At 48.5% G+C, this 25625-nt stretch overlaps 1 protein-coding gene across 1 annotated transcript in view; it reads right to left on the reverse strand.

Moving 5' to 3' along the window:
* SFMBT2 (Scm like with four mbt domains 2) overlaps window positions 1–13238 on the reverse strand; it is a 118354-nt gene extending 105116 nt beyond the window's left edge. Inside the window, exon 1 of the mRNA XM_026119388.2 lies at window positions 13077–13238. The gene's annotated coding sequence lies outside the window, so the exon portion shown is untranslated. The remainder of the gene's footprint in view (window positions 1–13076) is intronic.
* Window positions 13239–25625: the final 12387 nt, after the last annotated feature.

A 25625-nucleotide genomic window follows, 5' to 3' on the forward strand; every position in this document is an offset into this window, starting at 1 on the left:
AGAACTCCAAAGTGAGCTTTTCTGTAAAACTCACTGAGCTGGTGATGAATTACGAGGCATCAAAGGCAAACTGAGAAAGAGAAACCAGGAGTCTGGGTTATGGTCGCAGAGGGAACCAGCTACTCACACAAGATATGCTAAAGCAAAGACAGGCGTTGGGGGAGAGGTGCGTGCAGAATATCGGATGTGGAGGACTGGTCCCGCTTATCAGCGGATGCTCCCAGGACTAGCATGACCTAGAGGACTATGCTGGCAGTGCCAACGCCAAATGCTCCGCGAGAAGCGTGACTAAAAATAGGAAAGAAGTTTCTTGCCAGAGGCCAGGCAAAGCAGAAGGTAATAAGATTGTAAAAATATTATGGGATTTTTTCAACTTTTACTACTCAGAAAGCATATTCAGGAAGGCAAGATATGGTGGTTATAAACTAGAAAGAGGAGAGTGCTGTGTCGTAGGTTTTTCATTCCCAGTTTTTAAGGCCGTTCAAATGAAAAATGCAAGAAAAATGGACATGTATGAGCAGTTACAGCAGGGACTGAAAAAGATGAGAAGCATGAAAAGTCTAACAGTGATGTTCGTTAACTGAACCGTGGTGGGACTGTCTGCTGGAATTATCACAACGGCGTTGCGGTGATCGCAATTAATCCATGCTAAAACCATGGGTGCTTCACAAAGCACCACTGATAGAAGGAAGATACAACCCTCCACCGATGGTTCTTGGGTCCAAGTTGGACCCCTATCAGCAATTTGTGTGCCGCCTCTCAAAGGAACCTAGTAACAGAAAGAAAAATATTAAAAAAAAAGAGAGAGAGAGACTGTAAACCTATTTAGAGCAATATGTTTGTTGGCCTCTTTGCAAAGTGCTTAGTATACTCTGAGCACTCCATAAATAATAATGATCACTTCCCCACTGTGATGGCGACTGCAGCACTTCATCTTTATTCTTTGTTGACAGGACTCTTGCTAATGAATTAAGTGTATTATATACTATGAGTATTTTGAGTGCAGCTAACCTCAGAACATATATATCACTCATCCCCAGTGTATATTAACTTTCAATTAACTACAAAACTAGAAGCAATCAGTCTACTGAAAGTCAAAAAACACTTATCCTGCAGTACAGAATACTTCCGTAAATATCATTAATAATAAATTGGTTAAGTATCGGGATTTTACATCAAGCTTGTTAGAAGAGACAGGAGGGGAGGTGTCAGCTGCAGCTAAACCTTGGGTGGATTCAGCTATTTTCACTTTTGCCTAGGACCAGACAGTGATGGAAAACAATCTGAGTATATTAAAAGAGAGACAGAAAGAGAGATCAACTGAAACACGCCAAATCAATCATGTTAAGCAGAAGGCAGGGGTAACAATATAAATACCAAGAAGAAAGATAAGCTGCTTGGTAGCATAGTTAAACCTTGTGATGCTCCTATTACTCTGACAGGACAAACTTATGAACCGATAAAAAGCTTAGGGGGTCCGTTCAGACAGCCACAGTATTTATACCGGTGAAAAGCAAGTAGGACACTGCCCATATAAGCATGCCCCAAATCTGCCACCACACCCATGAGAAGGGGCTGGTGCCCAGTGAACTTCACATCAGACCCAAGAAACCCTACAGATATCCAGGAGGAACCTGCCCAAGGCGCTCGCGTCCCCTCCGGGGAACGAAACGTGGCAGAAAGCAATTCTCAGGGGCAGCATCTGGGGCTGAGCTCGAGCCCTCCTAGCTGAAGAGGAGGTGATGCAGAACTTCTTACCCAGAGTCAGCAATGTCACCAGTATCAACAGGTAAAATTCCAGTGCTTTTCATCTGTTTAATTAGGCTTTGATGCATTATTTTTTTGCTGCAGTCACCATGGACAATGCCTTGTTTTTGGAATGTCACGCTGACAGCACCTAAATCTCAAGCAAACTGGATCTGTCAGAGGCTACAGCTTATCTCCTGATTTGGGGAGTAACTCTAGTTTATTTTATACAGTAGGAGAATATTTAATTATCTTCCCAATATAACGTGAAAGAAAGACCAAACTCTTATGCAAACACAAGCTCCAGTATAGCTCTGAGCCTTAGTGTTGATATAACTAACAAGCACAGAAAGCTGACATAGGGTATTAATTTTTCTCTTCTTATTAATTGCTGCTAATTAACACTTCAAACAGAGTCCCCAGCCGTACTGTTAACAGTAGCACGCTGACTGGCCTGCAATCAGCAGCATTAAGCAAGGAATGCACACTGTCGTACTCTGATTTTGCTGTCAGTCTGAAGAAACGTGTAACCACTGGAAAACAAATTAAGGACCACAAGCCACACCACTACCCTGTAAACCAGCAGACAGGAAACAACAACGTAAGAGGCTCAAGGTGACACGACGTTAGCCAGGAACACAAAGAAAAAGATTAAGAAATGCAGTGTAAAAAGAGAAATACTCCGATTTTAGATCCCTTGCGCAGTGTTTTTGCAATGCAGCGGTTCAGACGGAGCTGATGCTTCCCCCACACAGCTACCCTGGCATGTAACTCAGACCCAGCCTCCGATTCACGGGCAGAAAAAGCCAGCTAAAATATAAAGAATCTCTTTTATTTGCTCCTTCCCATGGCTGTCAGTCTTAGCAGCATCAGTACCTCTAACGCGCTGCCTTGTCGTCTCTATCGATATTGGCTCTTTGCATAAGTGCTGGCGTTGGCTCGTTCGAACCGCTTTACGTTTCTCGTCTCTTGTGGACTCCACCTCGTTTACCTTCCTTTGGTATAAGTCCATGTAGGGACCGGTCCCCTACTCACACACACAAACTGAGCACCCTACGGCTCTCCCCCAGAGTTACTCTAAAAAAACTTCCCTTCTCCTTCCAGTATGTGTTGGTGCAACTCCTTGTTCTTGGTGAACAGCCCCTGCCAGGGATGTAGCTAGGAGGGAAGGTGGATCTACAGGCACCTTCAGGGCTCACTGCATTTTCAGATCTCCTTCCTAGACACATCAGGGCATAAGGAATCCAAGGATGAGAACGGCCTTTAGCCCCGTTCCTACTGAAGTTTTGTCTCGGTCAGAGAAAAACAAATTCATTCCTTGGATTCCTTTTCCCAGCAAGCTGGAGGGAAGCTGGACATGGGGTGATCCAGCAGACTTCACTGGTGAAACCATCTGCAGGTGTCACTCAGTGCCCTCAAAGTCAGGCACTACCATATGCAGTTTCTTCCTGTGACCTTTACTGTCTTCAAGCCTTCTGCAGAACATGAGTGAAGAAGCCACAGCAAAAAGACTGAGAAAATCACTTTGAAACAAAGGAGAACAGATCTACTTGCCTTAACAATTAGAAAACTGCAGCACTTGGTGCTGAGATTCTCCAGAAAAACAGAGACAGGATAGGACGGTGCTAAGACCTACCCTTCCTCAGCACAATCTCAGAGCTGAAACAGTCACTTCAGTTATCTCCTCTTCTGCCCGGCTTCCAGAACTCACCATTTTTGGATGTCCTCGCTGCTGTCCCCACCCGGCTAAGTGGCTCAGCCTCTGGTAAAAAGTGGGCACCTGGGACTGAAGAGGTGAAGCAGAAGCCTAGGAAGAAGGCGATACAGGAGCAGGTCCTGACTCCATTACTGACTTCACCATGGGGTTTTCCAGCACAGCTGAACCCATGAAACTCAGCGCTACCAAGAACCAATCCTACCCACCTCAGGCGGTATTTACCTCACTGCTCACTCCTTTGCAGTCCGCGGAGAGAAAGAGGCATCTCCAAAGGGGTGATTTGTGTGGTCTGAGTTGGTTGTCCTAAGTTTGGACGGGACAAACTACCCTCAGGAGGTGCCTGTGTTTGCACAGCGCCTGCCAAGATTTTAGACACACAAGTCTGTCAGCAAGAAAGCTGAAGCAGTGAGAAGCCCCAGTGCCATATGGCGCTGGCCCTGTACGTAGAGCAGGGCTAAGTGGGACTCAACCCTGTGTGGCTAGGTCTAGGCCCAGGTGGGAGCCCAAGCAGGATACATGCGAGCTGGTCAGGAGCAGGAGAAACTGCTAGCATGGTCTCAATCAGGAGCAACGCCGCGGTGTGCTCTCTCCTCAGGTGACCCACCAAGACATCCTCTCCTCCAGGCAACATGGCCTGAGAGCGATTGTCACCCGAGAGACGTGACAAGCCACAGCCACGCTGATCTCCTGCCCACCCGTGACCCCTCTTCTCCATGACGCCTACCTTTCCCCTGCCCTTCTGCCGGAGGATCCGACCCAATCCTATGCTCCCATGGCCTCATGCTCACCAGGCTGCTGGTTGGCTCCATTGCCTGCTAGCCTCAAAATCCTCGCATCCCAGCAGATCCCAGCCCCAGTACATGCTGGAACTGGTCTTTCCAGCATTTGCAGCCACACTGCAAACCACAATTCACAGAAACGCTGCTTTTTACAGCTCAGGTCAAGTCAACAACATTCTCTTCTGGGTCTAAAAGCCTGGATCTCTGACCCTTGCTCTGAATGATGCAGGTGACCTTTTTCAGCGCTTGGAGACCACCTCTAAGGGCAGACACACTGCAAGGCAATAAATGCAGCCTCCAGCTCACCCCCAAAAAACAAAAACCATGGGCAATGCTGCAAATCACCCCATTGCGCTTAACATGAGGATCCACAGGACTGATCCTGTGGCTGAGAAGAAAGTCTGCTCCTCTAGGCAGAGGTCCCTAAATGAAAACATGCTTCATGCAGGACTGCCAGTGGCAGCTTGCCACAATATTTACACCCCCTGAGCATCTGCACAATGCAAACGGAGGCTCATTCGGAAAGGCTATTGAACACATCACGGAGCAGCTTTCACCTCCTAGAGAAAGAGCCTGTCTCTCTTCTCACACAAAGTACCAGTTGGAAACCTTTTAAGGATCGCTTCTTGCAAATTCCTGTCCTTTTTTTTTTCCTTTTTTTTTTAATATTGTTTATTTGAGGGCTCCCCTCACCAAATGTTTCCACTTACAGCAAGTGACGATTTCTCTTTCATATTGAACACCCTGCAGGATTTTATTAGGGGCAAATCACTGCTTTGAACAGGGCTGTGTTGGTTCAGACATATTCTAGCGTGGAAGAAAAAAACAACCCATCTAATCTGCAGAACCAGGAATGTCCCCAATATTCGAATATATTTAAAAAAACAGCTGAATGGAGAAGAGAATAATCTGTTCTTCATGTTCTTAACGGGTCAAATGGGAAGAGCTGGGTTTAAACTGCAGGAACGGGGGATATTGATTTGGGCACAAGAAACTCCCTAAAAAAGGGGCTGGTGAAGAACTGGACTAGATTGTGTGGGCACAAAGTCCCCTTTTTTGGAAGGGATAGGACACGGATCTGTCCGGAGTGACCTTGGTAGAGTTAATCCTGCCTCGGGATAAGAGGTGCTCTGCACAATCCATGATGGTCCCTTCCTCCAGCCATCCAATAAGGCTGATCTTCCCGCTCTTGAAATCATGCACAGTTTCTTTTTTTGCATCATTTGTGCAGCAGCATGGAAAAGAAAGAACTAACCCTGGAGAGAAAACATGCAGAGATGGGCAATTAAAGGAAAGTTTTTACCCATCAGAGCAGGGAAGGTCTGGATTAGCCATCCAGAAGGGGAAAAAGGAAGGGAACTAACTTCTCTGAAGACCTATCTTGGATAAAGGATTAACCGCGGCGGTGGCTGCAGGTCCCTGCACCCCTTGCTGCTTGCACCGCTGTCGAGTGCTTCGCGTTTTCACACCAACGGAGCCCAACTTCTTTCACAAGGCAGTTTTTGCATCCTTTCAACCCGGCACACCACCGAGTCCAGGATATGTACGGAGATAAATAGCAGTGAGATAAGACAGAGAGTAAAATAATGGACCTAATTATATCAACTAACTTGTTTACAGTGAAAAGCCCTACAGTATTAGGCAGCAAAATGAGGCAGATGACAGGCAGGCAGGCGGGCGTCGGGCTTAGGTCCTCAGCTCACTTTTAGCTGCCCTATGGATGAAGGTAGCCTAAGGACCTAGAACTGGACTTAAAGCAGCTTGGGGTACAGGACTGGGCCCCAAAGCACCCCACAGCGCCGCAGGGAGCTGCAAAACGGAGCGGGTGCCTCTTCACTCTGCCTTGCACTTGCATTATTTACACTTATCCGGAGTGGCTGTAAAATCCCCTCCGGTCACAGCACTAATATTTTACATCCTCTTTGCATGGATATAAATACGAGCAGAAGGTGCCAGGCCAGGGAAAGGAAGGTCACTGTGCACTAACCCTTCTCATTTCCAGATGTTCTGTCACATATTAGGTGGCCAATGCCTTTTCCATTATTCAGCAGGTGATTTCCATCCATTAGACACAATTTGAAAAAGCGCTTCCGCACGTGCTGAGAACCCACTGACCTCCAACTGCTTTGGGAATACAATACGTTTAAGATAAAGCATCTTCTAAAGCGCTCAGCTGAATCGGGGCCCTGAAGAAGACCCAATCCCTGACACCCTTTACAACAGCCAAAAAGCTGCAGGAAAGAAGCACAGTCGTAACATCAACCACCTGCAACGGCCTGTCTTCTCCCACCTCTGGGTTGGGAACGGAGCTGAAATGACTAAGCCTTTTAGATGGGCAACTTGAGCACACACAGCTGCTTACCATCCCAAAACATCTCATTTGGCACCGGCCACATGGACTGAATTCAGTCAGACCCTCTGAACAGGACGGAGCTGCCAAATGTTGGAAGTCACCCAGAGGGAAACGCAAAACACTGTTTTGGTGGACCTAATTTAGGGACTCATTCAGGAGCCACTTGTCAGCCAAAACTCCCACTGCCCGGGGCAGTAAGTTCTGCCTTTTATGTCGCTGCACTTTGCAGCAGTCAGAGCAGCTTTGCAAAAAAATAAAGAGACACAAACCGGAATCCAGGAAACATCTGCCATCTGATTCCAACACTTTTTAGGAAAATGACATTTTAGGTCTTGGAACTGTTTGGTTCATTTGAACAGCACAGCTGATCAGCATTTGGGCTTAGGCCTACAAGCACTTGCCTCCCTCTCCGCATTTTACATCCAGAAACAGCTTCACCGACTGAGAGGATCTGCCAAAAAAAAATTCCAGCCCTCCCAGCCATCTCCTGCCATCCCTCGGTACAAGGCAGGTGAGAGGAGGACCCATGTCTCCCTACAGGCATGCGATGACAGCGAGGAGATCATCTGCTGGCAAGGTCTATCTGTAATCAACTTCCAGAAGATGTTTTAATCCAGAGACCTACAAGTCACATTTGGGGGGCTAATTCTACCTTTTTCCTCTAACCGAACGCAAACTGGATTCCCTTTCCCTCCACACGTAGGCTCTCCGAGATGCGGTGGTGAATGTTCAAGCCACTCGAGGTCACCTGCAATTCGTGTCCCATCAACACCAATTCAACAGCATACGCTGGAGTCCGGTCTAACATCTACACTGAGGTCCTACCCTTGGCTCACAAACGAAATGAGACTTGCTCAAAACACCTTCTTCCAAGAAACAATTAAATATTACTTTTGTCCATTCTTTCTTTAAAGGGTTATTTGTAGTGCTTCCAGAAAAGCTACTGCTTTTCACCCAAAAGTCCTGGCAGGGGGTTTAGGGCTCCTTAGACTTTAAGGCTACTCAGCACATGGTCATCCTGTCTCATCTCCTTCACTACAGGGGCCAGGGGAATTTTAGCTGCTGGATTTTAGTGGAGGCAATTCCACTCCTCTGCTAAGCAAATAAACACAAAAAATCTTTCCAATAACTTATGTTCAAGCTGGATCTCAGGACTTTTACTCAAGCAATTAGGACTCCCTTGCCCAAGCCACTCCATGATGTTAACAGCATTAATCATGAAAGCAAGAATTATGAGTGTGAGTAAAAATAGCAAGTATTCTGCACATAACATTTTTCAAGGCTCACACCTACTCAGAAATGATCTCTCGGTCAGCTGTCAAGAACTGCTTGGGTTTTTTTCCTTTTCCTTTTATTACTATTTAATTTTAGAGCAAATGTTTCTGATTCATAAAAATGGAATAACTGTGAACACACTTTCCAAACTAGTCCGCCCCAGAGTGCTTTGTTTAGGTCTTGCAAAAGGCCAATCTCAAAGTAAACATTTTCATGAGTTTTTAAACATCAGTGACACCGCTTTTTGCTCATATTTCTGCATTCCCCTGGTTTGCAACCCAAACATTTCTATCGCTGTAGGAGTGATACCTGAAATATGGAAGACAAAGTAAATGGAAACCCTCTCTCAAAAAACTGAATTGCATTTGACTAGTTTGGTCAAAGATGACTGTAGGAAAAAGAAGAACAGTTTGAAACACTGAGATTTAAGTATGGGCAATGTACCATAGGCTACTCTAATCCTTAAAAACTGCTCCAGAAGCTGGGCACTAGGGTATAACAGTGATGGAGCAAACTCAACAATTGCAAATAGCATTACTATTAACATTTCATTTCATAACAAGCCTTTCATTTTTTAGCACTGAGGACCCTCCCGCAGCAGTTGACGTGTTTTGTACGTGGAGATACCCCTGACCACTGATACCTCCATCACCTTCAGGTCATCTAAAACGTGGCCACTGCAGTCACTAGGTGGACTCTGTCTGTGCATCTGCACACTCATCCTTTCACTGCTTCACGTTTTGCCTGCCTGTTCTGTTCTTTGGAGCTTTCCACAATTCCTTTCCTTTGTCACTTGGACGTACTCAAGAACCATCCGTCTCCATCAGTCACCACCCTTGAAAACCCTCCCTTGGCCGGTCTCCACACCTCTTTGCCCTACACCAACATGAATTTAGCCAGCAAAGAGAGTCTTTGAAGAAATAAGCTGACACCTTCTCTGCGCTACCCTGTCCTTCCATAGGGTCCCAGTCAGCCAATGCCCCTATCGTATCACATCAGCACTCCCTCGGCTGGGAACACGCCTGAAACCGTGACTCAAAATGCATAAATATATTTAAAGTGCCACCGGCATACTCAGTAGGGCACAAGCCATGGGGGGAAAAAGCATCCCTAGCGCGAAAAACTGACAGTTCCCCAAAGGCCAGGAATGACATGTGCAGATCAAGGCCCAGGTTGCCTGATCCTACCCCGTTACACTTAATGCTCAGTGCTGGACCAGCACAGCAGGGACAAGACCACGGCTCCATCCTCACCTCCTCCGAAAAACCCCGCTAGGTTGTATCACACGTAAAACAGCAGAAGAGCCCTCCTAATTGGCATCTTCCTCTGAGGAGGTGACCGAAGGTTAGGACATGGCTCTGGCAGTCCTGGCCCGAGCCAGGCCAACAGCAGTGTGTCCTTTGAGGGGCTCTTCTGGGATGCGGTGACACGGACTTTCCCCAGGTCCTCCAACAGCAGCCTCCTTTCAGCAACATTATCCTGCATATCCGCAGGCAGTTATACAATATGCTATCAAGAAAGGCTTGTTAATTCACTGAAAATAGCATCATCTTCTTGTAACTTCATTACCTGCACAGTTGTACTACATAGCATTTTTTCTATTTCTAGTAACACTACCATAAAGATTTAATAAGTGATGTCTCATTAAAACATCAACTGTCTGTCCAGCCAGTCAATTATTACTCATAATCATAGCTATATAAATATATACTGCCTTCTACAGATGTTCTTACATCTGTGTAAAACTCTCTTCATCTCTGCATTGTCCTTATAACATCTGTTGAATATCTGTAAATATTTTCTCAGTACTTAAATGAAATAATACTGTTTCACTCAGAGTATCTACTGTCCCACTTGCTCAGAGTATCTACTGTCCCACTACCAAGTGCACCCTCTAAACATCAGTAAATAGGTGTTTTCTTGCTGTCTGTAACATGCGAGTCTCTTGATATCACTTTGCCACATCTCTTTAAATGGCTTTTAGCATTTCACTTAGTAACAGATCACACCGAGCCTCCATCTTATCAGAGGAGTCTTTAGGACCTAATCCTTCACTAGCGTTAAAGTTATCAGATTTGTCAGAATATTTCCCTCCCTTCCATAAATAATCTGTTGCCAAAAAAAGACAAGGGGGGGAATGTCAGGCTACTTGAAGCCCTGCTCACCTGGGCAAGGTCCCATCCCAAAAGAGCAAACCTGCTTTGCCCTCTCCCCCCACCCCGGGGAGCCCAGCAGCGGTTAACCCCCTTTGCTCCCAACAAAAGGAATCACATCTGTGTGTGCCTAGAGACCTCTCGGGAGGAGAAGCACACGGCGCTGCAGCCCTGGCCATGGCCCCTCTGCCAGCGCTGGAGAGAAGTCCCCAGAGGAGGTTCACCTGGGGCTGAGCCTAATGCAGCAACAGGGCCCCCTCCCTCTGGGGGCAACAGCAGCAAGGACGGGGGAGCAAAGGGGTCCCATGAGCACAGCCCCTCTCGCTGATGTCCCCCACCCCGGCCGGCCATAGGTTGGCAGGGGGGGTCGCACCCGTCTCGGCTGGGTGCTGCAAAGCCGCCCACGAACACGGCGAATTGCAAAGCAAGGTGTTGCCGGCAGCAAGCACAGTTTGCAAGGAAAGAGCCATTTTAGGCTGCTTTTTTTCCCCCATTTTTAAGCACATCCCTCCAAGGCAAAGGAAAAAAAAAAAAGGAGGGGGAGGGACAAGACCCTCAAACACAGAGGGACCTGCAGATCTCTGCACCCCCTCCATCCCCACCTCTCCGACAGAGCGTGCAGCCAGGCAAAGTTGCTCTTCTGCTGAGCTGCCCCCTCTCTCTGCTACAACATTTTCCTCCCCAGAGCACCAGGGGCGCAAACTGATTTTAAAAGCCATCTCGTCCAAGGGGAAGCACGCTGGGGCGATGGGGGGGCGGAGGACTGCTTCCCCTTTTGCAATGCCTTCATGCCTTCCCACCCCACAGAAAACCCACCAGGCTGACCCCCCCCTCCCCCACTGCAGCTCTCGGATTTTGCAACCCAAGTGCCACTGTGCTGTTTGACAACTGCCTTCCAAGCCGCTCCGCTTGCAATTAATGCTATTTTATGTTGTTTTGCTAAGAGGTCCCCACCCTCCTCCCCCTTCCTCCTCTCTGCTCCCCAGCCCTGTGACTTAAGTTTGCTGGCTTTCCTGAGCAGCAAAACTTGGTCCCGGCAGGGTCTGGGAGATGGAGAGAAAAGGGGAAAATAGGGTTGGAGGAGGGAGATGAGCGTTATTGCAAAGGTAAATCCACACTGCAAGGCGGGCGAGCAGCATCTCCAACCGCTCCTGCTAAATAAAAGCACGGCGGGTTTCTGGAGAGCATCTCCAAGGGCTGGGGGGAGATGGGAAGGCAGAGCGGCTCTCTCCCCCCAGCACCCCCGGCGGCTCCTCCATCCCTGCCTGGGCACCGGGAGCTTGCGATGCCGGAGCTTCCCATCGCCTCCCGGGGCTGCGAAGCACAGACGCCTGACTCGCAAGTTAACATCTTGCGACCACAGTGAAACAATCCCAGAGCAGCAGCGACGAGCTGCTCCCTGCGCCGACACGAGGAAGTTTCTCCAGCCGCCGTGGCAGCCTCACTCCTCCGCTCCCCTGGAAAATGCATTTGCAAAAGGCAGCCGGGAAGGGCACAGACAACTCCCTGCAAACTCCCTGCAAACTTGCTTCGCAGAGCTGGGATTCACCTCTTTCGCCGTGGGGTTTTTTTTCAGGGTCTCTCTGCAAAGAAACGCTGCTCGCTACGGCACGCACGGGTAAAGCCGCTTGTTTTGCAGCACAAATTTCCGTGCATGGAAATTTCGGAGGGTTTTTGTTAAACAGCAACAGCAACAAAAAACCCCACCACATCCCCAGCTCACCGCGCCCAAGCGATGGGGGAAAGCTTGACAGCTCCAACAGGACAGCTCAGCCCACGACATGCCTCACGCTAGCGCAAAATAAATTATTGTCATGTCTCTCAGAGGGTTTTTTTCTTTTTTTTTTTCATGGCATGTCTGCAATTTTGGCATTCAAAGGCAAATCGGCTGGGCTCCGAAGTCCGCACGCCCTGCCGATGCTTTCTCCCCGCACACACACAAATGCTCCGGGTGCTCTGCCTTTGCCATATACTTTTCCCACCAGTAAGTCTTATGGGGGGGGGGGGGCGACTAATCCCATCCCCTTCGCTCCATATTTAATTCCCCAGCACACCTCTCCGGGCGACAAAAGAGACCCGAGCCGCACGTGGGGTACCCCGGCATGCCTTTCCCCCCCCCCCCCTCCCAAAATGTTTATTTGCAGTTTTTAAAGACACCTTAACCCGCCATGTTGAACTGCCAAGCTTTATAAATATGCATTTACCGCAGTTCGGGAGCGTTACAGGAAAATATGTACGGATCAGGACTGCACATTTTGGCACAGCTGATTGCTTTCTTTTCTTCCTTTTTTTTTTTTTTGGTCTTTTGCAGCAGCTTTTGCTTTTTTCCTCTATTTCCCTTGTAGATTCAGAAACCCACCCGCACACCCAAAAATAAACTCTGTCAAGAGCTACATGAAGCCGAGTAAATTTGACAGGCGGTCGCACGCTTATTTATCAGGGAAAGCACCAAAAGGCAGGATATTACTTTAAAGAGCAAAAAAAAAGAAAAAAAGAAAAAGAAAAAGAAAGGGGAAAAAAAAGAGAAAGAGAGAAATGAGAGCATCTACAACGCGACGCGCCGAGGCCGAGCGCAGAAAACCCCGACATGCCCGCGATGCCTCGCACAGCCCTGCCCGTGGCAACTCCGGCGAGCGCTGCCGGAGGACGGGGGCGCGCAGCGGGCGCGCAGAGCAGCGCAGAGCAGCGCAGCGAGCGCGCCCCGAAGCGCCGCCGCCCGCCCGCTCCGCGCTCCATCCGCGCCGCGGGGCAGCGCGCACGCAAACACTTCGCAACTCCTCCGCCGCGTTTTTATTTCCCCCCCACACCCCATCCCTCCGAAAAAAATAAATAAATTAAATTTTAAAAGCACACCCCAGCTTCCCCCACCCCCCGCGCGCTTTGCTTTTTTTTTTTCCTAAAAAAGAAAAAGCGCCTTTTAAAAAAAAAATCCCGGGTGGAGGGAACGAGCGATTCTCTCCACCCAAGCGGTGCATGAAAATTAAATAAAATAACAAGGGAAATGCCCGCCGCCAGGGCGCGGGGAGGCAAGGCTGCCGGGCGCGCTGCCTTACCTGGAGAAGTTTGGGGGTTTTGGTTTTGTTTCTGGGTTTTTTTAATTATTATTAATATTTTTCCCCCCCCGCGTCTCAGCGGCGGAGCCCCCGCGGGTGCGCGGCGCTGCGCGGCGCGGAGCCGACCCGTCCCTCTGCCCGCACTCGCGGCAGACTCATTCCAATATGGCATCCGCGCAGTGCGCATGCCTGCCGCTCTTTTTAGGGCTTTCTTTTTTTTTTTTTTTTTTTAAATAGCAGCCAACTCCTTCGGTGACCTTTTTCAGCAGTTACCACACAAAAAAAAAAAAAAGAAAAAAAAATCCCCCCCCCCCCTCCTGCCCCATCCCCCGCCTCCCTCACCCCGCCGGGCTGCGCGGCCGCTGCGCGCCCCGCGGTGCCTCCGCGCCCCCGCGCCGTGGGGACCCTCCGCCGGCCCGGGGAAATTGACCAGCTCGGCCGGGCGAAATTGAAATTGACGAGCGAAATTGACGCGGTTTCGGGGCTGCAGCGCGGCGCCTCTCCCCGCCGCTCCCCGCCGCTCCCCGCCGCCTTTTATTTCGTTTTTTTCCCCGTATTCGGTCTGCAAAGAAACTTCCACCGAGGGAGATGCTAGCTGCCTGCGCGCAGGGGTGCCAGAGCGGGGAAAGCCGAAATGCACCAGCTCCCCTCCGGTCCCCTTGCCTTCTCCAGCATCCCGTTACCTGCTTATTCTCCGCTGCAGGGAAAAGAGCTCGCTAGGCACAAGGCGAGGTGCAAAACCAGCCGGCGCGCACCCGTCCGCCCCTCTCCCGGCGCGCAAGCACGCACGCAACTTTCTTTCTTTCTGTCGTTTGCATTTTTATTTTTTATTATTACGTTTTGCAATAAGCGGCTGCAGAGGAAACCTCCCCGGCGGGGACAGGGATGCATTCACGGCAGAACCGCGCTTGGACGCGGTGTGGGGTGTGCCGGCGCGGGGGTGTCTGCACAGAAAGCCACACTGCAGGGTTTTTGTGATTCCCCCCCCCCCCCCCCCCCCCGCCCTAAGCTGCTAAAATCGGCTCCGCTCCCCTCGGGGCTGCAGCGTTGCACGGCTGCCCCGTGTGCCCCGCACCGAGGGGTGCTGCACCCCGGGGTGGCAGAGACATCGCCGGGGCGGGGGGGCATTAAACGCCCCTCTGCTGCGGGGACTGGTCGGGCGGGGGGTGCGGGCTGCTGCGGAGCTTTCCCCACCCCGGGGTTTGCTCGGTGTGTGTTTTTTTGCGGGGATTTAGCCCCCTCCCTCGCAGCCCTGGGGGTTTGGGGAGCCCAGACCCTCCCCTGCAGGGAGCAGCCCCGGCAGGACGGAGGGTGCAGCAGGATGCCTCGCAGAGCATCCTCCGGGGTGGGGGCCGGCACCGCGCACACACGTTCAACGGGTCCGGGGGAGGGCGGGGGGGTCCCGCTGAAGGGCAGCGAGCGGCGCTGGGTCCGTCCTTTCCACCCCAGGCGCTGCTGTGGGTCCAGCCCCACACCAAGGCTGCCAAGTGTGCATCGCACCTCAAAGGCTGAGACGCCACCGCTGCCCCTGCTTGCTTTTCTTGTGACCATCCCTGAGCTGAGGTTTGAGGTTTCCAGGAGGTCTCGCAAGCCTCCCTCCTCCCAGGGGCAGGGGAGTGCTGCAGGGCTGCCTAGGGACTCGGCGGAGCGGCAGCACTGATTTCCATGAAGCAGCGGCACTGATTTCCCATTTGTGCTCTTGCCTTTCTTCATCCCACCTGCAGTGACCAGCTTCCTTCAGACAACAGTCCAGTTGCACCCATTCTCGCTGGGGATTTGCTGCTGAACCTCCTTCAACCAGTGTCTCATAGACACATCACCCTGCCACAGGGTTTTGGTGTAAGAGGAAGACAAGGGAGAGACAGTACAATAGAGATGAAGAGAGGTGTGTGGTTTGGAGTGTTTTCTTTCTTTCTTTTTCTGGCATACATTCATGGAAAAGATACTGAAGACTGAAGACAGCAAATATTGCAGATAGTGCATTTCTTCACCAGAATCCACCTTCCTGCCATTCATGATCTGTCTCTGAAAGGTCATGGAGAAAGGTTTGGCGCCTCCTGTTCAAGCAGAGCTGCTGTAAAACACACAAATGAAGCGCTTCATGTTTTTCAGGCTTCCAGGTTGGATGGGATTTCAAAAATAGCAAGGGAACATTGTCAGGACTTCAAAATAAAACCAAAAACCCAACAGATGCCAGGGAAGCATTGAAAGCAAATTCAGGCTTTCTGCAGTCCCATTTCTCCAAATGATTATAGAAGTGGTTGACATTTTCAGCATGATGACATTTCAGATTTTCAACATATTTTTAAAGGAAGATGCTCTGCACACACGATGTCTGTGTTCTCTCTCTTTTTAACTCGTTCAAAATTAGATTACTCCAGGACTTCTCTCGCTGTAGCGTATCTTCATCTAAGGCTGTGAGTGCTGATGGTGAGCTCTGAAAGCGCTGTCGTCCAGACTAGGGCGACAGGGCTAGCAGTTCTCAGAGTGTTTTAGATGTTTCTCCAGCTTCTTTCCATGAACGCTGGATCCTTTGTGCTTTATTTCCATTCGCACTTAAGTGGTCTTTGCAGGAGCTTTGATTCCACCAACCTCTTTGGAGCTTCTTTCTTCTTGGCCTCAGTTTTCTCTGCCCTGCCCTCTTTTATTTTTATTTAGAGACTATTTCTGAAGAGCTGACAGTGCACTTGGCCATGTACATAGAGATGTAAAGGAAAGCACTATGCTTGTCCAAAGTGTTTATGATCTAAATTAGCTCTGTGGAAGGTGTCCAAAGAAGTGGATGAAAAAAACCCAAGGCTAAGGAAGAAAATGCCTCCAGAATTTTTCTAAGTGGCTGATACAGAACAATTTTCAGACCTGAATGAAAACGTTCAGATTTACATCAGGACCAGTTCAAAGATGACCATAAAGGCTTCTGTTGATGGCAAAGACTGTGGATTGTACTCACAATTGAGAATACAAATTGGATTAGCGGACATGAGTTGCAGTAATATCTCTGAAAGATTTTATTTTAATACTATCCTTAAAGCATCACTGGGAAAGAAAAAAAAAAACTCAGGAAATGCTGAATTTTCCCAGCATAGTATCCCCCAGATCTAAAATAGGTGTAATCTCTGATGAACAACTATGCTGATATTAGCTTCAGTTTTAATCACAGCAACTGTGTTCTCAGGGATGCATCTTCAATGTGATGAAAATCAGCCTGACTGCCTTCATTTCTCAGCTATCTGTGCTCCTAAACATCACATCTTTTGGCAGCCACGTGACAGCCAAACTTGTGTTTCAAGTTGGGAATAGATGTTTCCCACCTGGATTTTTTGTTTTTTAAGAAAAACACTTTTATGCAAATAGTACTGATAAGAGTCTTACCTGAACCCCAAGTTTAAATGATCATCCACCTGCCCTTGCCTCTGATAATGATCCCCAAACCGTATAGCTGTTCACACCCCGAGTGCTACCATGTTTTCTGTAACTGAACAAGAGAAACCCGTCCAAACCGGTAAAACCCAAACATTAGCTGAGACCAGATAGCAGGAGTCTACAGCCCCGGTGCCAACGGTGACGGATGGGCAGACACCAGTATCCAGCCGCAGCATCAGCATGGATCTGTGCCACCCTGAGGAGCACCTTTGGAGAGATGCAACGGCTCCCAGCTCTGTTATTTAGCGGGATCTGCTGCCTCTCGCGGAGAATAAAGTGACTGGTAATATCTTGGCTTTTAGGCTGCATCTCCTGGCTCCTGCTGAGTTTCTCTTGGCGCCCCGACCATCTCTTTTGGGAGAGAAACATGCAGCCTGGCACGGCCCCTGGAAAGGTTTCCAGCCCCTGGGTTAGCTTATCAAGGCTACGCAAAGGCCGTTGTCCTCAGCACGTTCGCATTTTGGGAGGAGAGGCCGAAATGGGCTGAGATGGTGCTGGGATGAGGCCCGTATTTGCATGCAGTATCTAGACATGTTCACAAACACAGATAAATGGCATCCGCCTCGCAGCTGGTGCAAACGGTGGGATCTGAGCCATCATGTCCATCGGTAAAATGACAAAAGTCAGGCCCCGGGGGTCCATCCGTGTCAAACACTGTCAGATGGGGCAGAAGTTAGGTGACAGCAGCCGGATTTATACAAGGAGGACTTCCACTTCAGGGAGATGTTTGCCCACTTTGGGTCACGCTGCCCAGCAGCAGGTTGCAAGCAGGGACAGAGCTGCGTAACTCATGCCGAGGTGTTATTCAGGGACCGTTAAGAGACCTCTGAGGAGGAAGGGCCTGATGGGCACCAGGTAGCTGGAGCAGAGATACTCTCTAACAGGACCTCGGTGTCAGAAAAAAAGGACACCACTTTTGCTCCATGCAGCAAATGATGGCCTTCAGCTTCCCAGTTTTACAGGTTCAGTCCCTATTATACTCCGTCTTTAGAGGAGCAAAGGACAGCAGAAGGCCCTTAAAGCAGAAGGCCTCTATTTAAGGCCAGATGGATCCCAGTTAAAGTGCATTCCCATCCATGTGTGCTTTCCATGAGCCCGCAGTCCATTTGAGGCTTCACCCCACGGCACACATTGCCCCTGGCATTGCGTTTCTGGGCCAGATCTTCTTTGGCACAACCATCACTTACTTACACCTTTATCTTAATTTAATTCATCAGACAGACCTAGTTCGGAGAGAAGTTGGTCACTGGCAGTGGGATGCTGAAAGACTAGTTTCGCAGTGCCATCTTCTGGAGAGGAACATCCCTTCTACACAGCATTTTGCAGATCATTTTTTTTCACCCGTTTTAACTGTGGAGCACAGGGCTCTTTGAAGACAGGTGTTTAAGGCATGATCTAAAGAAGCGGTTAGCGTAAGTGAAGTTAATCCAAAATTAAAACTCCCTCGTTATGCTTCACAGTAAAAGTCCTGCTACTTAAACGGTGTGAACAGCAGCGAGATTACTCTCTGGGGATTCATAAAAGCTGTGCAATATCCCCAGCTGTGGCCTGGCCTCCGAGGTGATCTGGGAAAACTGCCTCCTACCTCCGTGTTGTAATCGTGTGTGTAAAATAGGAGACATGATACTGCTCTCCCAGTATATATACACTACATATTATATATATATATATATATATATACACACACTGTGGAAGAGCACAGCTTTGTATCATTCTGGAGGATGAGGAGGAAATGAGTGGTGAGATGAAGCCCAGACTCTTTGAAAGTGATGTTTCCCTCTCTCATCACCTGGGTGTTTCTGCCTGTGCCTCTGCAGCAGATGTGTGTCCCCTCCATGCCCACCCCAGGGCTGCAATAAAGCACACTGGATATGTCACGTGCTGATCACAGCTAGTTTGGCAGGCACTAACTCGTCACACAGTCATAACTCAGTTGCTTTGAGCTGAGTAACCATATCCCAGCTACCAATTATTCAGGAATTGCTCGTCATTGGGTTTCAGCAAGTTGGCGAATTGGGAAGACGACCTGCGACTCAGGATCTCTCCTTTAGGAACATCAAGAGGAAAATCTGAGCCAGTGCATTACATCTGCAGCCCAGGAATCCCTAGAAAGTGTGGTCTCAGTGCAAAACAACAGCTCTTCCCCCTCAGCATAAAGGCAAAGGAAGCACATGTTATAGCCAATAAATCACAGCAGTGAGATTCAATACTGAGGCTCATAGCTATGAGTTTTATTGATCATGCCCGTGCTACGGAAGAAATACACTCCCACACCAAGGGCTTGCTCATTTCTACCACTTATTAACAGCTTTCTTATATATTTTTTTTATTTGCAAGCTTTTCCCTGGCAGGGAAGCACCTCCTGGTTGGTTTAGCCTCTAAGGGGCAGTGCTGGGAAGGCAAGCTGGGGAAACTGAGGCACAAGAGCCCCGGCCTACAGTCACAGGAGAATGCTGCTGTGATGGAAAGGGATGTAGGTTGCAGATGTGGGACGGCACAGCATGGTGGCTGTAGCTCTTGCTTACAGAGGTGTTTCTGCCCAGCTCCGCAATGCTGAACATGTCAGTTCTTCTCCGTTTCCCTTCTCACCCGTTAATACAAGGGTCTCCGTAATGGCAGAACAAGGCCAAAATCTCAGACGGACAAGCACTACCAGCAGCTCGTGTCTTCTAAATAAGGTTAAATTCTGCCGGTGGCTCCGTCCTGCAAGGAATTTCATTAGGGCCATGTCCACACAGCAGCCTCCTGGGGATGTAAGCTCTAATCCAGCAGCCGGATCATTTCTGAGAGTAATATTCAGGAGAGATGCTCAGCATCACACATCTCTATATCCAGCCAGACTAGGTCTCCTTTGAAAATGGCCCAGTTATCTGCATTTCTTATCCTTATGCTGCTGTAGTAGTCAGATGGGGGATCTGAGTCTTTGCTGTGCATTGGGTGAATTCTGTATCATCATACACAAAATTTGGAGTAATTCTGGCTGTCCACATACCTTGCTTGCACAATGAACTCTGAAGCTAGCCCAGGCACTTCCACCATTTCAATCTCAAATAAGATTTATGGGCTGGCCAGTTTAGGGCAGAAATGCCCTGGCATGTTCCTGGACACTGACACCATCCCAGAAGCATGGCTCTGACATGCCTTGTGCTCAGCTTCCCTGGGGAGCATCTCCCCTTTGCAATTTCCAATGAGCCAGACACAAATCTGGAGCAGACGGTGTAATGGACAAAAGGTAGTGGCAAGAATTACTCTCAGGTGTTACATTTCTTGCAACAAAATCCCAGTCCTGCAATGCAATACTTGACCTTCTCCTCCCTCTTTCCAACCCCCTTCCACTGCCACCCCCAAAATAATAGTGAAAAATTAGAGAGTCATGCAAGTAATTTGTTTGATCCATGCAAAAAAATCAAAACAATGCATTTGAAGGCATCTCTCTGAAGCTGACAATGAAACATGCATGTGCATTGCTTTTACTGTTTTTAATGGCTCCTTCTGTATTAAGGAGGAAGATTAAGAATGAAATGCCACTAACTGCACATAAAGGCCTTGGTTTCCACAGTAGTGTATATGTACATTGCATGCAGCTTAATCTCCATCTGCCCCTAAGAGCATAATTGATTTTTTTATTTTAATTTGAAGAAGCTGACACTTGTATTTCTTTAGCGCCAGGTTGCTAAGCACATTTAATAAGAATGCATACAAGTTAACAGTGGTTGAGCCTACAATACACCATTAAAGGTAATAGGTAGCATATTTAAGGTCATAATGAGCTTGGAACTGAGCATCTCAGGCCAGGGACCAGAAGGAAAAGTATATAGATACTTTCCTTATTAGAGTTCTGATGAGCAGGAAACAGCAGGCGGTTAATAAATAAAGAAGGAAATTCCTGAGAAAGCTTTTGAAAATGGGGCTCATTCTTTGGTATGGCTTGATCAATTTGACCTGACAAGTGGAGGCAACCTGTGCAGCATCCAGAGTGAACAAGCTTGCTCGGTGTCATGGTACCTGCGTGGTTAGGGAGCTGGTGGAGGACTATGTTCCTTGGGGGCCTTGGTAGAAGAAATCCTTTCCAAGTATTATTTAAGGACCTGTCGTGGCTGTCCTGGAGTAGACCACCAACAGAAGGACTTCCTGACCATGGTAAATAGCTAATGACCTGTCTGATGAGTTACTGTAACTACACAGCTGGGGATAAAGTGATTTCACGATGAGGATTTTCTGGTCTCATTTGAGACCATGTCCCTTTGGTAGTTCATATCCTAATGCTCTGTTGGGTACAGATGACCTTGGTTTTACTGTAAACCCTGATACCAGACACTGGCTGACTGCTGACAACTGGCAGAACCTATGAATATTCAGTTTCCCCATCTCTAAAATGGCCAGAGGAATAGCACCCTGGCTTTATGAACTGCATGGAGATTCACTGCTGGAAAAAAACAGTGCCTTGCACCTTGTAACTGAGCACTGCCATCCCTGGCCAAACCACATGCATGGGTAATCTACATCCTCAGGTGCCTCATGGTGATTGCTACCACATGGATATAGCTTAGATGACAAACGGCACTTGCAGCAAGAGCCCAGTTCTGCTCTGGTTCTGTTTGGAGTCAAAGGAAAGGATAGTTCTTGCTTCCTTCAAAACCTTGCCTTGTCCATTCAGTCTGAGAATTATCGTGCAGGTGGGAGATTGAAATCTAGGGGAACTAACGGCCAGATCCAAAAAGGTATTTAAGCATTTAATTCCTACCTCAGCACCTGGCTTTGCTTTTCAGACAGCAGGCTTTAGGAAGGCTGGAGCCCTTGCAGAGCTGATTTGGGTCTCTGAGGTTATCCCAGGAAGGCTGGAACAGTGTCACCTTCTAGGCAACACCTCACCCCTTTGCTCATCCATTCTGAAGCAGTTCCTCCAAGACCCTATTTTTAATATGACATTGGTAGCCTTTTCTCAGCTTTCCGACTCTCAATAAGCCTGTCCAGGAGAGGTTACGTTCAAGCACCCCCAGACTATGATGTACGGACAATTGGTAAGATTCGTTCTGACAGAGGCATCTGGTCTATTTGAGATTCACCCTCACTCTGATACCACGCAGAAAGTCTCAGCTGCTGCGTCTGTCACAAAGTTTCAGCCAAACCCAAAAAATATTCACACTTAAAAAAAATTGTAGCTGCTGCCACATGTAGGCTCAGGCAGCCAGTGTGCCTGTGTGTGTGAAAACGCACAGCACCCATCCTGGCCACCCAGCAGTACCAGCCCAGGAGCTGTGAACTCCAACCTCAAGTGCTGGGAAAACCTCTGTCAGAGACTCAACTTCAGCCCCGTGTGTGGGACTCTTTCCTGTGTGCCAGCCAGCTGCAAGGACTCAAGTTTGGCTACGAGATCTGGGTTTAGCCTTCTGGGTCATAGCCAACCCCCGGTGCAAAGTCAGATCGGGGCTGTTACCTTCTCCCAGTCTGAAGTGACACCTCCCATGCAGTCCTTTTCTCTTCACCCTGGACGTTAATCTGGCATAAAGAGGAAATGGAAACCGGAGCCCTGCGGGGTGTTAGAAGGGTCTTCCATGCCCCACTCGTAGCACTGTGCTCCCTCTCAGGGATGTGGCAGGTGCTCCAGAAAGCCCTGATCCAACGCGTAAAACGTCCCAGAGAGATGTGATGCTGAGGGCTGGACCCACAGGACACAGTCAAGGCTGCACTTGCCCGCTTTGCCAGCACACATACACCCTGGAAAGACCAAGAAGAGAAAGCTGAGCTTTGGCTGTGAACAGACATCCTCAGCCAGAACCCACTGTGCCAGGGGAAGAAGATGCCAGCAGTCACCTGGCCGTACGTCTGATTCACGCAGTGGGTCTGATCTGTTACCCTAACATGCAGGACTAGACACGGTCAGCAAGAGTTAATAATATTTAATAAGACATGAATCTTGTGCAATTCAGCTGTACTGTTACTTCCCTTTTCATTTCATTAACTGGCACAGCTGGAGGCCAGGAACAATAACAAGATCCCTGGACAGTGCTTTTTGTGCAGTTATTTTGTGGCTGGCCAGTGGGGACGTCTGACCATCTCCTCAGTCCTGCCTCAAAGCCAAGGAGCTAGAGAATAACTGCCTTTGACATTCACTGCTAGCCCTGCTTTTCTGGGGGTTCGTCTGTACTGTAAAATAACTTACTTTGCTGGCTTATTCCTGTGGCTCTCTAACCAGCTGCATGCCAAAAATATTAACTCTCTCGCAGGTTTTCTTCTGGATTGAACTTACAGGTTCCCTGTGAGATGAAACCTGGGTGTGTTCTGGAGTTGCTCTAAGGATGCCCCTTTCTTGGTAGTGTGGGTGATGCATGGTAAATTTGGGTTCCTCTGTCCTACACAGTCCTCCAGCACTATCCCAGCAAGCCTCGCAACTTCAAGTATCCTTGGGACCCTCGGCCAATGTCCCATGGCAGGGCATGCTCTGAAAGTGCCACTCTGGCGGGCTGCACCACCACATCGCTTCAGGCACTTTGCCTTGAAAATTAGCTCTTATCTTAGGGCCACAGAGATGCCCCATGAGGCCCAGAGGAGACCCCGACCAAGTACGATGCAGGGTGGACATGGCCAGTGCCCCCAGGGAGAGGCTAGCCATGAGCCGGGTAGACACAGCTTGGCCTGCAGGCTGGAGATGACCCCGACAGCAAATGAGAAGCCGTGCAGATGTAGTGACCTTCTCACTGGCCTCAGATGGGTGTCTTATCCGGGGAAGGTGTGCTACCAACGGCTCGACAGTGCCAGCCTGCACTGCGATGATCACAGCCAGACTCCAGGTAAGATATTTTATCACGAAAAATTTCCCTTCTTCCACACTTTTTGACTGCCTGTCATTACGCATGTGAGGTTTAAATATAAAAACTTCCTGGCATGCTGTTGCAAGACAAGGATAGGTTTTAGTACTCTGAAAAGTTTTCATTTAAAGGAACTTGCTTCTTTCTACAGGGGGAATCACATTTTTCTTTGCTCAGCCCAAACGTCTTCTGTTTTCTCATTCTCACCTACAGTTTCATACTGTAAAATGTGAGATGGTTTTACCCTGACAAATCTTCGTAGTGGTTGTCTCAGTGTCCTTTACTTTGCCTTTTTGCAAACAAAAGAATATTGCCCAGTTCTGTCAAGAGGAGGTGCTGAAAAGAACTGGGCTTAAAGTAGTGTCTAAGTAAACAAAGCATATCGACAGTCTAGTATTAATTGATTATGTTATTGTCTATTAAGTATCTTATTTAGACAAGATATGTGAAAGGCAGCTCATTACATTAGCAAAAACAAGGAAAGCAAAGCAGGAGATGTGGCAAAGGGGGACTTTGGAAGAGAAGCCAACAAGACAGGGCCAGGGCAAACATTTTCTGTTTGAAAAGCAAGAAGTTGAAAGTCTCAGGGATGAAAATTTATGCAGTGATGCCTTCTTAAACTGGCAAGTGTAATGCCACTATCACGTAATCAGGATGCAGCAACAGACATGCTGTGTCCCAGCACTTGGAAGGTGTGTTGGGTGAGTTATTTATCATGGACAATAAGGCACCAAACAAGTGATCAATGTGTATTGCACCTCCCTCAATTAGCACAGTGCAGGCTTCACAGTCAGTGCTCTTGACTTTCCTTTGGCTGTACAAGAAGCATCCCTACAAACCTTACTGGCATTTGTGATGATGACCTTCAGTAAGGTTTCTCCACGCACAGTTCTGTGATAAATGGTAACTAAGCCTCACCTACTTATAACTAAGGCAGACAGTTTCTTCCCTTCCCTGACCAACCCAAATTGTCATAGGAAAACCTTCTGAAGAAGGAGAACCTTCCTTTTTAAAGGAAACCTCCTGGTAGCGAGGGAGAGAAGATGATATAGGCTGTAGGCAGTTTGTTCTGGCACTGCCCATCTCCCTCCCTTGACTCCTTATAGAGTCTAGATGATTAGCTTGACGAGGTGCCTGGCATTCAGCTCCAGATTAGGACATCTAAATCTAGGTGTTGCCAATGCAGGTGCCTCTTTCTGAGTCAAGAGATGGATTCAAACGCCTAAATGGAGATGCTCAATCCCATTTGATTTGTCTTAGGATGCCTCGCTTGGTCTCCAGCTGCTGCTCTTGAAGGGTTGGATCTCTGACACACCTTCTGCCACAGCTGCCAGCTTTATTTGGATGCCTTGGATAGCCTGGAGCATCTCAGACAGCATATGCTGTTTCTGTTTAGACCACCAAAGCCTATCCTAAGGGTCCAAGCACCTACTATAGTCAAAGGAGATCCAGTACCCAGAGGGTTAATGGAGTCTGGAGAAGACGACAGCTGAGCAAATGCAGGTTCCCAGCTTGGGGAGAGCTTAGACTTTATCGGCTGCATTGACTAGATCTCCACCGAGTAGAATGGGAGCTGAGGCACCTGGTTCATATGAAGCCATGTACAGATGATGCATGAGATGAATCTGACCCCAAACATAATTGTATCATAGCTTTGAGAGGTTCTCAGGTATCCAAGACAGCAGCCCCAAAGCAGGAAGTGGGATTGTATTCTGGGGAAATACCAATACATAACTGATTCTCGTAACTTATTTTGAACACTGTGGAAAGCCAGGATACTGAAGCAGATGGGTGTTTGGTCCAACACTTCATATGTTCTTGTATTCTTATAAACTGGCTTGTGCCCAGCCCAGCGATAACATGGGGTTGGTTAGATATGCCCATGGAGACAGTCCCCACCTGATCAGTGTGACAGCACAAGCCAGACAATCCCTGTTCCTCCTCTGCTGGGTCATAGCAATAGCCAAGGTAGGGAAGGAATTTGCTTTTCTTTGTGACAGCCTTTGAAATGGACTCATTTTCAGCTTCTCAAATGTTTTCAAAAAATCAAAACCACTCGAGATAGCTTTCCAGGCATGGACAGGACCACATCTCCTGGCACGACAGGCTTTAGGGACATTTGTCCAGCTGTTTCAGAGCACTTTGCTACAGCAGAAAGGCAGAAAATGCAACCACGACAGAAAGACATGCAAAGTCCTTCAAAGACATCTGCACAGCAAAGGCAGAATTTCGAAGGAGCCAGAGCAAACTCAGACCCGGTGGGAGGGGGGCAACATTTCCTTTTGACTGCTTGGAAAAGCCTCACTTGGGAGCTCAG

The sequence above is a fragment of the Dromaius novaehollandiae genome, chromosome 1 (assembly GCF_036370855.1).
Source record: "Dromaius novaehollandiae isolate bDroNov1 chromosome 1, bDroNov1.hap1, whole genome shotgun sequence".
NCBI classification, from domain to species: domain Eukaryota; kingdom Metazoa; phylum Chordata; class Aves; order Casuariiformes; family Dromaiidae; genus Dromaius; species Dromaius novaehollandiae.